Raw genomic sequence first — 13,666 nt, 5'->3', positions numbered from 1 at the left:
CAGTTTCACATTCTAACTCTATGTTTTGTTTCCTTTTCTTGTAGCCCTAAGCAGAGACTGGCGAGAAACACTTTCATTGAAAGGGGTTGCAAGCTTCTAAAAATTACGAGTCTCCAGAAATCTCAGCAAATATTTTTTCACCCAAACTGGATGATACTTTCAGGTAATGATCAGTACACTTAGCCCACTTGGTTCTCCATATTTCGTTCTTCTATGTTGAAGCGTTCCTTTACAGTAACAGTTTCCACTCTGGCATTACACTCTGTTTTCTCCTATATTGATAGATGTATTTGGAACTCTAAATCAAACATGGTTTGTGCTAGCTTCTTGAAACTTGACACAGTAAAGCAGTTTCACATTCTAACTCTATGTTTTGTTTCTTTTTCATGTAGCTTTAAGCAGTGACTGGCGAGAAACACTTTCATTGAAAAGGGTTGCAAGCTTCCAAAAATTACGAGTCTCCAGAAATCTCAGCAAATATTTTTTCACCCAAACTGGATGATACTTTCAGGTAATGATTAGTACACTAAGCCCACTTGGTTCTCCAAATTTCGTTCTTCTATGTTGAAGCGTTCGTTTCTAGTAACAGTTTGAATGTTGTCGTTTCACTCTGTTTTCTCCTATATTGATAGATGTATTTGGAACTCTAAATCAAACACGGTTTGTGCTAGCTTCTTGAAACTTGACACAGTAAAGCAGTTTCACATTCTAACAATATGTTTTGTTTCCTTTTCATGTAGCCCTAAGCAGTGACTGGCGAGAAACACTTTCATTGAAAGGGGTTGCAAGCTTCCAAAAATTACGAGTCTCCAGAAATCTCAGCAAATATTTTTTCACCCAAACTGGATGATACTTTCAGGTAATGATCAGTACACTAAGCCCACTTGGTTCTCCAAATCTCATTCTTCTATGTTGAAGCGTTCGTTTCCAGTAACAGTTTCCATTCTGGCATTTCACTCTGTTTTCTCCTATATTGATAGATGTATTTGGAACTCTAAATCAAACACGGTTTGTGCTAGCTTCTTGAAACTTGACACAGTAAAGCAGTTTCACATTCTAACTCTATGTTTTGTTTCTTTTTCATGTAGCTTTAAGCAGTGACTGGCGAGAAACACTTTCATTGAAAAGGGTTGCAAGCTTCCAAAAATTACGAGTCTCCAGAAATCTCAGCAAATATTTTTTCACCCAAACTGGATGATACTTTCAGGTAATGATTAGTACACTAAGCCCACTTGGTTCTCCAAATTTCGTTCTTCTATGTTGAAGCGTTCGTTTCTAGTAACAGTTTGAATGTTGTCGTTTCACTCTGTTTTCTCCTATATTGATAGATGTATTTGGAACTCTAAATCAAACACGGTTTGTGCTAGCTTCTTGAAACTTGTCACAGTAAAGCAGTTTCACATTCTAACAATATGTTTTGTTTCCTTTTCATGTAGCCCTAAGCAGTGACTGGCGAGAAACACTTTCATTGAAAGGGGTTGCAAGCTTCTAAAAATTACGAGTCTCCAGAAATCTCAGCAAATATTTTTTCACCCAAACTGGATGATACTTTCAGGTAATGATCAGTACACTAAGCCCACTTGGTTCCCCAAATTTCGTTCTTCTATGTTGAAGCGTTCGTTTCCAGTAACAGTTAGAATTTTGGCGTTTCACTCTGTTTTCTCCTATATTGATAGATGTATTTGGAACTCTAAATCAAACACGGTTTGTGCTAGCTTCTTGAAACTTGACACAGTAAAGCAGTTTCACATTCTAACTCTAAGTTTTGTTTCCTTTTCATGTAGCCCTAAGCAGTGACTGGCGAGAAACACTTTCATTGAAAGGGGTTGCAAGCTTCCAAAAATTACGAGTCTCCAGAAATCTCAGCAAATATTTTTTCACCCAAACTGGATGATACTTTCAGGTAATGATCAGTACACTTGGCCCACTTGGTTCTCCATATTTCGTTCTTCTATGTTGAAGCGTTCGTTTACAGTAACAGTTTCCACTCTGGCATTACACTCTGTTTTCTCCTATATTGATAGATGTATTTGGAACTCTAAATCAAACATAGTTTGTGCTAGCTTCTTGAAACTTGACACAGTAAAGCAGTTTCACATTCTAACTCTAAGTTTTGTTTCTTTTTCATGTAGCTTTAAGCAGTGACTGGCGAGAAACACTTTCATTGAAAGGGGTTGCAAGCTTCCAAAAATTACGAGTCTCCAGAAATCTCAGCAAATATTTTTTCACCCAAACTGCATGATACTTTCAGGTAATGATCAGTACACTAAGCCCACTTGGTTCCCCAAATTTCGTTCTTCTATGTTGAAGCGTTCGTTTCCAGTAACAGTTTGAATTTTTGCGTTTCACTCTGTTTTCTCCTATATTGATAGATGTATTTGGAACTCTAAATCAAACACGGTTTGGGCTAGCTTCTTGAAACTTGAAACAGTAAAGCAGTTTCACATTGTAACTCTATGTTTTGTTTCCTTTTCATGTAGCCCTAAGCAGTGACTGGCGAGAAACACTTTCATTGAAAAGGGTTGCAAGCTTCCAAAAATTACGAGTCTCCAGAAATCTCAGCAAATATTTTTTCACCCAAACTGGATGATACTTTCAGGTAATGATTAGTACACTAAGCCCACTTGGTTCTCCAAATTTCGTTCTTCTATGTTGAAGCGTTCGTTTCTAGTAACAGTTTGAATGTTGTCGTTTCACTCTGTTTTCTCCTATATTGATAGATGTATTTGGAACTCTAAATCAAACACGGTTTGTGCTAGCTTCTTGAAACTTGACACAGTAAAGCAGTTTCACATTCTAACAATATGTTTTGTTTCCTTTTCATGTAGCCCTAAGCAGTGACTGGCGAGAAACACTTTCATTGAAAGGGGTTGCAAGCTTCCAAAAATTACGAGTCTCCAGAAATCTCAGCAAATATTTTTTCACCCAAACTGGATGATACTTTCAGGTAATGATCAGTACACTAAGCCCACTTGGTTCTCCAAATCTCATTCTTCTATGTTGAAGCGTTCGTTTCCAGTAACAGTTTCCATTCTGGCATTTCACTCTGTTTTCTCCTATATTGATAGATGTATTTGGAACTCTAAATCAAACACGGTTTGTGCTAGCTTCTTGAAACTTGACACAGTAAAGCAGTTTCACATTCTAACTCTATGTTTTGTTTCCTTTTCATGTTACCCTAAGCAGTGACTGGCGAGAAACACTTTCATTGAAAGGGGTTGCAAGCTTCCAAATTTACGAGTCTCCAGAAATCTCAGCAAATATTTTTTCACCCAAACTGGATGATACTTTCAGGTAATGATCAGTACACTAAGCCCACTTGGGTCCCCAAATTTCGTTCTTCTATGTTGCAACGTTCGTTTCCAGTAACAGTTTGAATTTTGTCGTTTCAGTCTGTTTTCTAATATATTGATAGATGTATTTGGAACACTAAATCAAACACGGCTTGTGCTAGCTTCTTGAAACTTGACACAGTAAATCAGTTTCACATTCTAACTCTATGTTTTGTTTCCTTTTCTTGTAGCCCTAAGCAGAGACTGGCGAGAAACACTTTCATTGAAAGGGGTTGCAAGCTTCTAAAAATTACGAGTCTCCAGAAATCTCAGCAAATATTTTTTCACCCAAACTGGATGATACTTTCAGGTAATGATCAGTACACTTAGCCCACTTGGTTCTCCATATTTCGTTCTTCTATGTTGAAGCGTTCGTTTACAGTAACAGTTTCCACTCTGGCATTACACTCTGTTTTCTCCTATATTGATAGATGTATTTGGAACTCTAAATCAAACACGGTTTGTGCTAGCTTCTTGAAACTTGACACAGTAATGCAGTTTCACATTCTAACAATATGTTTTGTTTCCTTTTCATGTAGCCCTAAGCAGTGACTGGCAAGAAACACTTTCATTGAAAGGGGTTGCAAGCTTCCAAAAATTACGAGTCTCCAGAAATCTCAGCAAATATTTTTTCACCCAAACTGGATGATACTTTCAGGTAATGATTAGTACACTAAGCCCACTTGGTTCTCCAAATTTCGTTCTTCTATGTTGAAGCGTTCGTTTCTAGTAACAGTTTGAATGTTGTCGTTTCACTCTGTTTTCTCCTATATTGATAGATGTATTTGGAACTCTAAATCAAACACGGTTTGTGCTAGCTTCTTGAAACTTGACACAGTAAAGCAGTTTCACATTCTAACAATATGTTTTGTTTCCTTTTCATGTAGCCCTAAGCAGTGACTGGCGAGAAACACTTTTATTGAAAGGGGTTGCAAGCTTCTAAAAATTACGAGTCTCCAGAAATCTCAGCAAATATTTTTTCACCCAAACTGGATGATACTTTCAGGTAATGATCAGTACACTAAGCCCACTTGGTTCTCCAAATTTCGTTCTTCTATGTTGAAGCGTTCTTTTCCAGTAACAGTTTCCATTCTGGCATTTCACTCTGTTTTCTCCTATATTGATAGATGTATTTGGAACTCTAAATCAAACACGGTTTGTGCTAGCTTCTTGAAACTTGACACAGTAATGCAGTTTCACATTCTAACAATATGTTTTGTTTCCTTTTCATGTAGCCCTAAGCAGTGACTGGCGAGAAACACTTTCATTGAAAGGGGTTGCAAGCTTCCAAAAATTACGAGTCTCCAGAAATCTCACCAAATATTTTTTCACCCAAGCTGCATGATACTTTCAGGTAATGATCAGTACACTAAGCCCACTTGGTTCCCCAAATTTCGTTCTTCTATGTTGAAGCGTTCGTTTCCAGTAACAGTTAGAATTTTGGCGTTTCACTCTGTTTTCTCCTATATTGATAGATGTATTTGGAACTCTAAATCAAACACGGTTTGTGCTAGCTTCTTGAAACTTGACACAGTAAAGCAGTTTCACATTCTAACTCTAAGTTTTGTTTCCTTTTCATGTAGCCCTAAGCAGTGACTGGCGAGAAACACTTTCATTGAAAGGGGTTGCAAGCTTCCAAAAATTACGAGTCTCCAGAAATCTCACCAAATATTTTTTCACCCAAACTGGATGATACTTTCAGGTAATGATCAGTACACTAAGCCCACTTGGTTCTCCAAATTTCGTTCTTCTATGTTGAAGCGTTCGTTTCCAGTAACAGTTTGAATTTTGTCGTTTCACTCTTTTTTCTCCTATATTGATAGATGTATTTGGAACTCTAAATCAAACACGGTTTGTGCTAGCTTCTTGAAACTTGACACAGTAAAGCAGTTTCAGATTGTAACTCTATGTTTTGTTTCCTTTTCATGTAGCTTTAAGCAGTGACTGGCGAGAAACACTTTCATTGAAAGGGGTTGCAAGCTTCCAAAAATTACGAGTCTCCAGAAATCTCAGCAAATATTTTTTCACCCAAACTGGATGATACTTTCAGGTAATGATCAGTACACTTGGCCCACTTGGTTCTCCATATTTCGTTCTTCTATGTTGAAGCGTTCGTTTACAGTAACAGTTTCCACTCTGGCATTACACTCTGTTTTCTCCTATATTGATAGATGTATTTGGAACTCTAAATCAAACATGGTTTGTGCTAGCTTCTTGAAACTTGACACAGTAAAGCAGTTTCACATTCTAACAATATGTTTTGTTTCCTTTTCATGTAGCCCTAAGCAGTGACTGGCGAGAAACACTTTCATTGAAAGGGGTTGCAAGCTTCCAAAAATTACGAGTCTCCAGAAATCTCAGCAAATATTTTTTCACCCAAACTAGATGATACTTTCAGGTAATGACCAGTACACTAAGCCCACTTGGTTCCCCAAATTTCGTTCTTCTATGTTGAAGCGTTCGTTTCCAGTAACAGTTTGAATTTTGTCGTTTCACTCTGTTTTCTCCTATATTGATAGATGTATTTGGAACACTAAATCAAACACGGTTTGTGCTAGCTTCTTGAAACTTGACACAGTAAAGCAGTTTCACATTGTAACTCTATGTTTTGTTTCCTTTTCATGTAGCTTTAAGCAGTGACTGGCGAGAAACACTTTCATTGAAAGGGGTTGCAAGCTTCCAAAAATTACGAGTCTCCAGAAATCTCAGCAAATATTTTTTCACCCAAACTGGATGATACTTTCAGGTAATGATCAGTACACTAAGCCCACTTGGTTCTCCAAATTTCATTCTTCTATGTTGAAGCGTTCGTTTCCAGTAACAGTTTCCATTCTGGCATTTCACTCTGTTTTCTCCTATATTGATAGATGTATTTGGAACTCTAAATCAAACACGGTTTGTGCTAGCTTCTTGAAACTTGACACAGTAAAGCAGTTTCACATTCTAACTCTATGTTTTCTTTCCTTTTCATGTTACCCTAAGCAGTGACTGGCGAGAAACACTTTCATTGAAAGGGGTTGCAAGCTTCCAAAAATTACGAGTCTCCAGAAATCTCAGCAAATATTTTTTCACCCAAACTGGATGATACTTTCAGGTAATGATCAGTACACTTGGCCCACTTGGTTCTCCATATTTCGTTCTTCTATGTTGAAGCGTTCGTTTCCAGTAACAGTTTGAATTTTGTCGTTTCACTCTGTTTTCTAATATATTGATAGATGTATTTGGAACACTAAATCAAACACGGTTTGTGCTAGCTTCTTGAAACTTGACACAGTAAAGCAGTTTCACATTCTAACTCTATGTTTTGTTTCCTTTTCATGTAGCTTTAAGCAGTGACTGGCGAGAAACACCTTCATTGAAAGGGGTTGCAAGCTTCCAAAAATCACGAGTCTCCAGAAATCTCAGCAAATATTTTTTCACCCAAACGGGATGATACTTTCAGGTAATGATCAGTACACTAAGCCCTCTTGGTTCCCCAAATTTCGTTCTTCTATGTTGAAGCGTTCATTTCCAGTAACAGTTTGAATTTTGTCGTTTCACTCTGTTTTCTCCTATATTGATAGATGTATTTGGAACTCTAAATCAAACACGGCTTGTGCTAGCTTCTTGAAACTTGACACAGTAAATCAGTTTCACATTCTAACTCTATGTTTTGTTTCCTTTTCTTGTAGCCCTAAGCAGAGACTGGCGAGAAACACTTTCATTGAAAGGGGTTGCAAGCTTCTAAAAATTACGAGTCTCCAGAAATCTCAGCAAATATTTTTTCACCCAAACTGGATGATACTTTCAGGTAATGATCAGTACACTTGGCCCACTTGGTTCTCCATATTTCGTTCTTCTATGTTGAAGCGTTCGTTTACAGTAACAGTTTCCACTCTGGCATTACACTCTGTTTTCTCCTATATTGATAGATGTATTTGGAACTCTAAATCAAACATGGTTTGTGCTAGCTTCTTGAAACTTGACACAGTAATGCAGTTTCACATTCTAACAATATGTTTTGTTTCCTTTTCATGTAGCCCTAAGCAGTGACTGGCGAGAAACACTTTCATTGAAAGGGGTTGCAAGCTTCCAAAAATTACGAGTCTCAAGAAATCTCACCAAATATTTTTTCACCCAAGCTGCATGATACTTTCAGGTAATGATCAGTACACTAAGCCCACTTGGTTCCCCAAATTTCGTTCTTCTATGTTGAAGCGTTCGTTTCCAGTAACAGTTAGAATTTTGGCGTTTCACTCTGTTTTCTCCTATATTGATAGATGTATTTGGAACTCTAAATCAAACACGGTTTGTGCTAGCTTCTTGAAACTTGACACAGTAAAGCAGTTTCACATTCTAACTCTAAGTTTTGTTTCCTTTTCATGTAGCCCTAAGCAGTGACTGGCGAGAAACACTTTCATTGAAAGGGGTTGCAAGCTTCCAAAAATTACGAGTCTCCAGAAATCTCACCAAATATTTTTTCACCCAAACTGGATGATACTTTCAGGTAATGATCAGTACACTTGGCCCACTTGGTTCTCCATATTTCGTTCTTCTATGTTGAAGCGTTCGTTTACAGTAACAGTTTCCACTCTGGCATTACACTCTGTTTTCTCCTATATTGATAGATGTATTTGGAACTCTAAATCAAACATGGTTTGTGCTAGCTTGTTGAAACTTGACACAGTAAAGCAGTTTCACATTCTAACTCTATGTTTTGTTTCTTTTTCATGTAGCTTTAAGCAGTGACTGGTAAGAAACACTTTCATTGAAAGGGGTTGCAAGCTTCCAAAAATTACGAGTCTCCAGAAATCTCAGCAAATATTTTTTCACCCAAACTGGATGATACTTTCAGGTAATGATTAGTACACTAAGCCCACTTGGTTCTCCAAATTTCGTTCTTCTATGTTGAAGCGTTCGTTTCTAGTAACAGTTTGAATGTTGTCGTTTCACTCTGTTTTCTCCTATATTGATAGATGTATTTGGAACTCTAAATCAAACACGGTTTGTGCTAGCTTCTTGAAACTTGACACAGTAAAGCAGTTTCACATTCTAACAATATGTTTTGTTTCCTTTTCATGTAGCCCTAAGCAGTGACTGGCGAGAAACACTTTCATTGAAAGGGGTTGCAAGCTTCTAAAAATTACGAGTCTCCAGAAATCTCAGCAAATATTTTTTCACCCAAACTGGATGATACTTTCAGGTAATGATCAGTACACTAAGCCCACTTGATTCTCCAAATTTCCTTCTTCTATGTTGAAGCGTTCTTTTCCAGTAACAGTTTCCATTCTGGCATTTCACTCTGTTTTCTCCTATATTGATAGATGTATTTGGAACTCTAAATCAAACACGGTTTGTGCTAGCTTCTTGAAACTTGACACAGTAATGCAGTTTCACATTCTAACAATATGTTTTGTTTCCTTTTCATGTAGCCCTAAGCAGTGACTGGCGAGAAACACTTTCATTGAAAGGGGTTGCAAGCTTCCAAAAATTACGAGTCTCCAGAAATCTCACCAAATATTTTTTCACCCAAGCTGCATGATACTTTCAGGTAATGATCAGTACACTAAGCCCACTTGGTTCTCCAAATTTCGTTCTTCTATGTTGAAGCGTTCGTTTCCAGTAACAGTTTGAATTTTGTCGTTTCACTCTTTTTTCTCCTATATTGATAGATGTATTTGGAACTCTAAATCAAACACGGTTTGTGCTAGCTTCTTGAAACTTGACACAGTAAATCAGTTTCACATTCTAACTCTATGTTTTGTTTCCTTTTCTTGTAGCCCTAAGCAGAGACTGGCGAGAAACACTTTCATTGAAAGGGGTTGCAAGCTTCTAAAAATTACGAGTCTCCAGAAATCTCAGCAAATATTTTTTCACCCAAACTGGATGATACTTTCAGGTAATGATCAGTACACTTAGCCCACTTGGTTCTCCATATTTCGTTCTTCTATGTTGAAGCGTTCGTTTACAGTAACAGTTTCCACTCTGGCATTACACTCTGTTTTCTCCTATATTGATAGATGTATTTGGAACTCTAAATCAAACATGGTTTGTGCTAGCTTCTTGAAACTTGACACAGTAAAGCAGTTTCACATTCTAACTCTATGTTTTGTTTCTTTTTCATGTAGCTTTAAGCAGTGACTGGCGAGAAACACTTTCATTGAAAGGGGTTGCAAGCTTCCAAAAATTACGAGTCTCCAGAAATCTCAGCAAATATTTTTTCACCCAAACTGGATGATACTTTCAGGTAATGATTAGTACACTAAGCCCACTTGGTTCTCCAAATTTCGTTCTTCTATGTTGAAGCGTTCGTTTCTAGTAACAGTTTGAATGTTGTCGTTTCACTCTGTTTTCTCCTATATTGATAGATGTATTTGGAACTCTAAATCAAAACGGTTTGTGCTAGCTTCTTGAAACTTGTCACAGTAAAGCAGTTTCACATTCTAACAATATGTTTTGTTTCCTTTTCATGTAGCCCTAAGCAGTGACTGGCGAGAAACACTTTCATTGAAAGGGGTTGCAAGCTTCTAAAAATTACGAGTCTCCAGAAATCTCAGCAAATATTTTTTCACCCAAACTGGATGATACTTTCAGGTAATGATCAGTACACTAAGCCCACTTGGTTCCCCAAATTTCGTTCTTCTATGTTGAAGCGTTCGTTTCCAGTAACAGTTAGAATTTTTGCGTTTCACTCTGTTTTCTCCTATATTGATAGATGTATTTGGAACTCTAAATCAAACACGGTTTGTGCTAGCTTCTTGAAACTTGACACAGTAAAGCAGTTTCACATTCTAACTCTAAGATTTGTTTCCTTTTCATGTAGCCCTAAGCAGTGACTGGCGAGAAACACTTTCATTGAAAGGGGTTGCAAGCTTCCAAAAATTACGAGTCTCCAGAAATCTCAGCAAATATTTTTTCACCCAAACTGGATGATACTTTCAGGTAATGATCAGTACACTTGGCCCACTTGGTTCTCCATATTTCGTTCTTCTATGTTGAAGCGTTCGTTTACAGTAACAGTTTCCACTCTGGCATTACACTCTGTTTTCTCCTATATTGATAGATGTATTTGGAACTCTAAATCAAACATGGTTTGTGCTAGCTTCTTGAAACTTGACACAGTAAAGCAGTTTCACATTCTAACTCTATGTTTTGTTTCTTTTTCATGTAGCTTTAAGCAGTGACTGGCGAGAAACACTTTCATTGAAAGGGGTTGCAAGCTTCCAAAAATTACGAGTCTCCAGAAATCTCAGCAAATATTATTTCACCCAAACTGGTTGATACTTTCAGGTAATGATTAGTACACTAAGCCCACTTGGTTCTCCAAATTTCGTTCTTCTATGTTGAAGCGTTCGTTTCTAGTAACAGTTTGAATGTTGTCGTTTCACTCTGTTTTCTCCTATATTGATAGATGTATTTGGAACTCTAAATCAAACACGGTTTGTGCTAGCTTCTTGAAACTTGACACAGTAAAGCAGTTTCACATTCTAACAATATGTTTTGTTTCCTTTTCATGTAGCCCTAAGCAGTGACTGGCGAGAAACACTTTCATTGAAAGGGGTTGCAAGCTTCCAAAAATTACGAGTCTCCAGAAATCTCAGCAAATATTTTTTCACCCAAACTGGATGATACTTTCAGGTAATGATCAGTACACTAAGCCCACTTGGTTCTCCAAATTTCGTTCTTCTATGTTGAAGCGTTCTTTTCCAGTAACAGTTTCCATTCTGGCATTTCACTCTGTTTTCTCCTATATTGATAGATGTATTTGGAACTCTAAATCAAACACGGTTTGTGCTAGCTTCTTGAAACTTGACACAGTAATGCAGTTTCACATTCTAACAGTATGTTTTGTTTCCTTTTCATGTAGCCCGAAGCAGTGACTGGCGAGAAACACTTTCATTGAAAGGGGTTGCAAGATTCCAAAAATTACGAGTCTCCAGAAATCTCACCAAATATTTTTTCACCCAAGCTGCATGATACTTTCAGGTAATGATCAGTACACTAAGCCCACTTGGTTCCCCAAATTTCGTTCTTCTATGTTGAAGCGTTCGTTTCCAGTAACAGTTAGAATTTTGGCGTTTCACTCTGTTTTCTCCTATATTGATAGATGTATTTGGAACTCTAAATCAAACACGGTTTGTGCTAGCTTCTTGAAACTTGACACAGTAAAGCAGTTTCACATTCTAACTCTAAGTTTTGTTTCCTTTTCATGTAGCCCTAAGCAGTGACTGGCGAGAAACACTTTCATTGAAAGGGGTTGCAAGCTTCCAAAAATTACGCGTCTCCAGAAATCTCAGCAAATATTTTTTCACCCAAACTGGATGATACTTTCAGGTAATGATCAGTACACTAAGCCCACTTGGTTCCCCAAATGTCGTTCTTCTATGTTGAAGCGTTCGTTTCCAGTAACAGTTCGAATTTTGTCGTTTCACTCTGTTTTCTCCTATATTGATAGATGTATTTGGAACTCTAAATCAAACACGGTTTGTGCTAGCTTCTTGAAACTTGACACAGTAAAGCAGTTTCACATTCTAACTCTAAGTTTTGTTTCCTTTTCATGTAGCCCTAAGCAGTGACTGGCGAGAAACACTTTCATTGAAAGGGGTTGCAAGCTTCCAAAAATTACGAGTCTCCAGAAATCTCAGCAAATATTTTTTCACCCAAACTGGATGATACTTTCAGATAATGATCAGTACACTAAGCCCACTTGGTTCCCCAAATTTCGATCTTCTATGTTGAAGCGTTCGTTTCCAGTAACAGTTTCCATTCTGGCATTTCACTCTGTTTTCTCCTATATTGATAGATGTATTTGGAACTCTAAATCAAACACGGTTTGTGCTAGCTTCTTGAAACTTGACACAGTAAAGCAGTTTCACATTCTAACTCTATGTTTTGTTTCCTTTTCTTGTAGCCCTAAGCAGAGACTGGCGAGAAACACTTTCATTGAAAGGGGTTGCAAGCTTCCAAAAATTACGAGTCTCCAGAAATCTCAGCAAATATTTTTTCACCCAAACTGGATGATACTTTCAGGTAATGATTAGTACACTAAGCCCACTTGGTTCTCCAAATTTCGTTCTTCTATGTTGAAGCGTTCGTTTCTAGTAACAGTTTGAATTTTGTCGTTTCACTCTGTTTTCTCCTATATTGATAGATGTATTTGGAACTCTAAATCAAACACGGTTGGTGCTAGCTTCTTGAAACTTGACACAGTAAAGCAGTTTCACATTCTAACAATATGTTTTGTTTCCTTTTCATGTAGCCCTAAGCAGTTACTGGCGAGAAACACTTTCATTGAAAGGGGTTGCAAGCTTCTAAAAATTACGAGTCTCCAGAAATCTCAGCAAATATTTTTTCACCCAAACTGGATGATACTTTCACGTAATGATCAGTACACTTGGCCCACTTGGTTCTCCAAATTTCGTTCTTCTATTTTGACGCGTTCGTTTCCAGTAACAGTTTCCATATTGGCATTTCACTCTGTTTTCTCCTATATTGATAGATGTATTTGGAACTCTAAATCAAACACGGTTTGTGCTAGCTTCTTGAAACTTGACACAGTAATGCAGTTTCAGATTCTAACTCTATGTTTTGTTTCCTTTTCATGTAGCTTTAAGCAGTGACTGGCGAGAAACACTTTCATTGAAAGGGGTTGCAAGCTTCCAAAAATTACGAGTCTCCAGAAATCTCAGCAAATATTTTTTCACCCAAACTTGATGATACTTTCAGGTAATGATCAGTACACTAAGCCCACTCGGTTCTCCAAATTTCATTCTTCTATGTTGAAGCGTTCGTTTCCAGTAACAGTTTCCATTCTGGCATTTCACTCTGTTTTCTCCTATATTGATAGATGTATTTGGAACTCTAAATCAAACACGGTTTGTGCTAGCTTCTTGAAACTTGACACAGTAAAGCAGTTTCACATTCTAACTCTATGTTTTGTTTCCTTTTCTTGTAGCCCTAAGCAGAGACTGGCGAGAAACACTTTAATTGAAAGGGGTTGCAAGCTTCTAAAAATTACGAGTCTCCAGAAATCTCAGCAAATATTTTTTCACCCAAACTGGATGATACTTTCAGGTAATGATCAGTACAGTTGGCCCACTTGGTTCTCAATATTTCATTCTTCTATGTTGAAGCGTTCGTTTACACTAACAGTTTCCACTCTGGCATTTCACTCTGTTTTCTCCTATATTGATAGATGTATTTGGAACTCTAAATCAAACACGGTTTGTGCTAGCTTCTTGAAACTTGACACAGTAAAGCAGTTTCACATTCTAACTCTATGTTTTGTTTCCTTTTCATGTAGCCCTAAGCAGTGACTGGCGAGAAACACTTTCATTGAAAGGGGTTGCAAGCTT

This window comes from Spermophilus citellus (genome assembly GCF_964194105.1).
Source record: "Spermophilus citellus genome assembly, chromosome: 4".
NCBI classification, from domain to species: domain Eukaryota; kingdom Metazoa; phylum Chordata; class Mammalia; order Rodentia; family Sciuridae; genus Spermophilus; species Spermophilus citellus.
Note: the sequence above shows the minus strand (reverse complement) of the source record.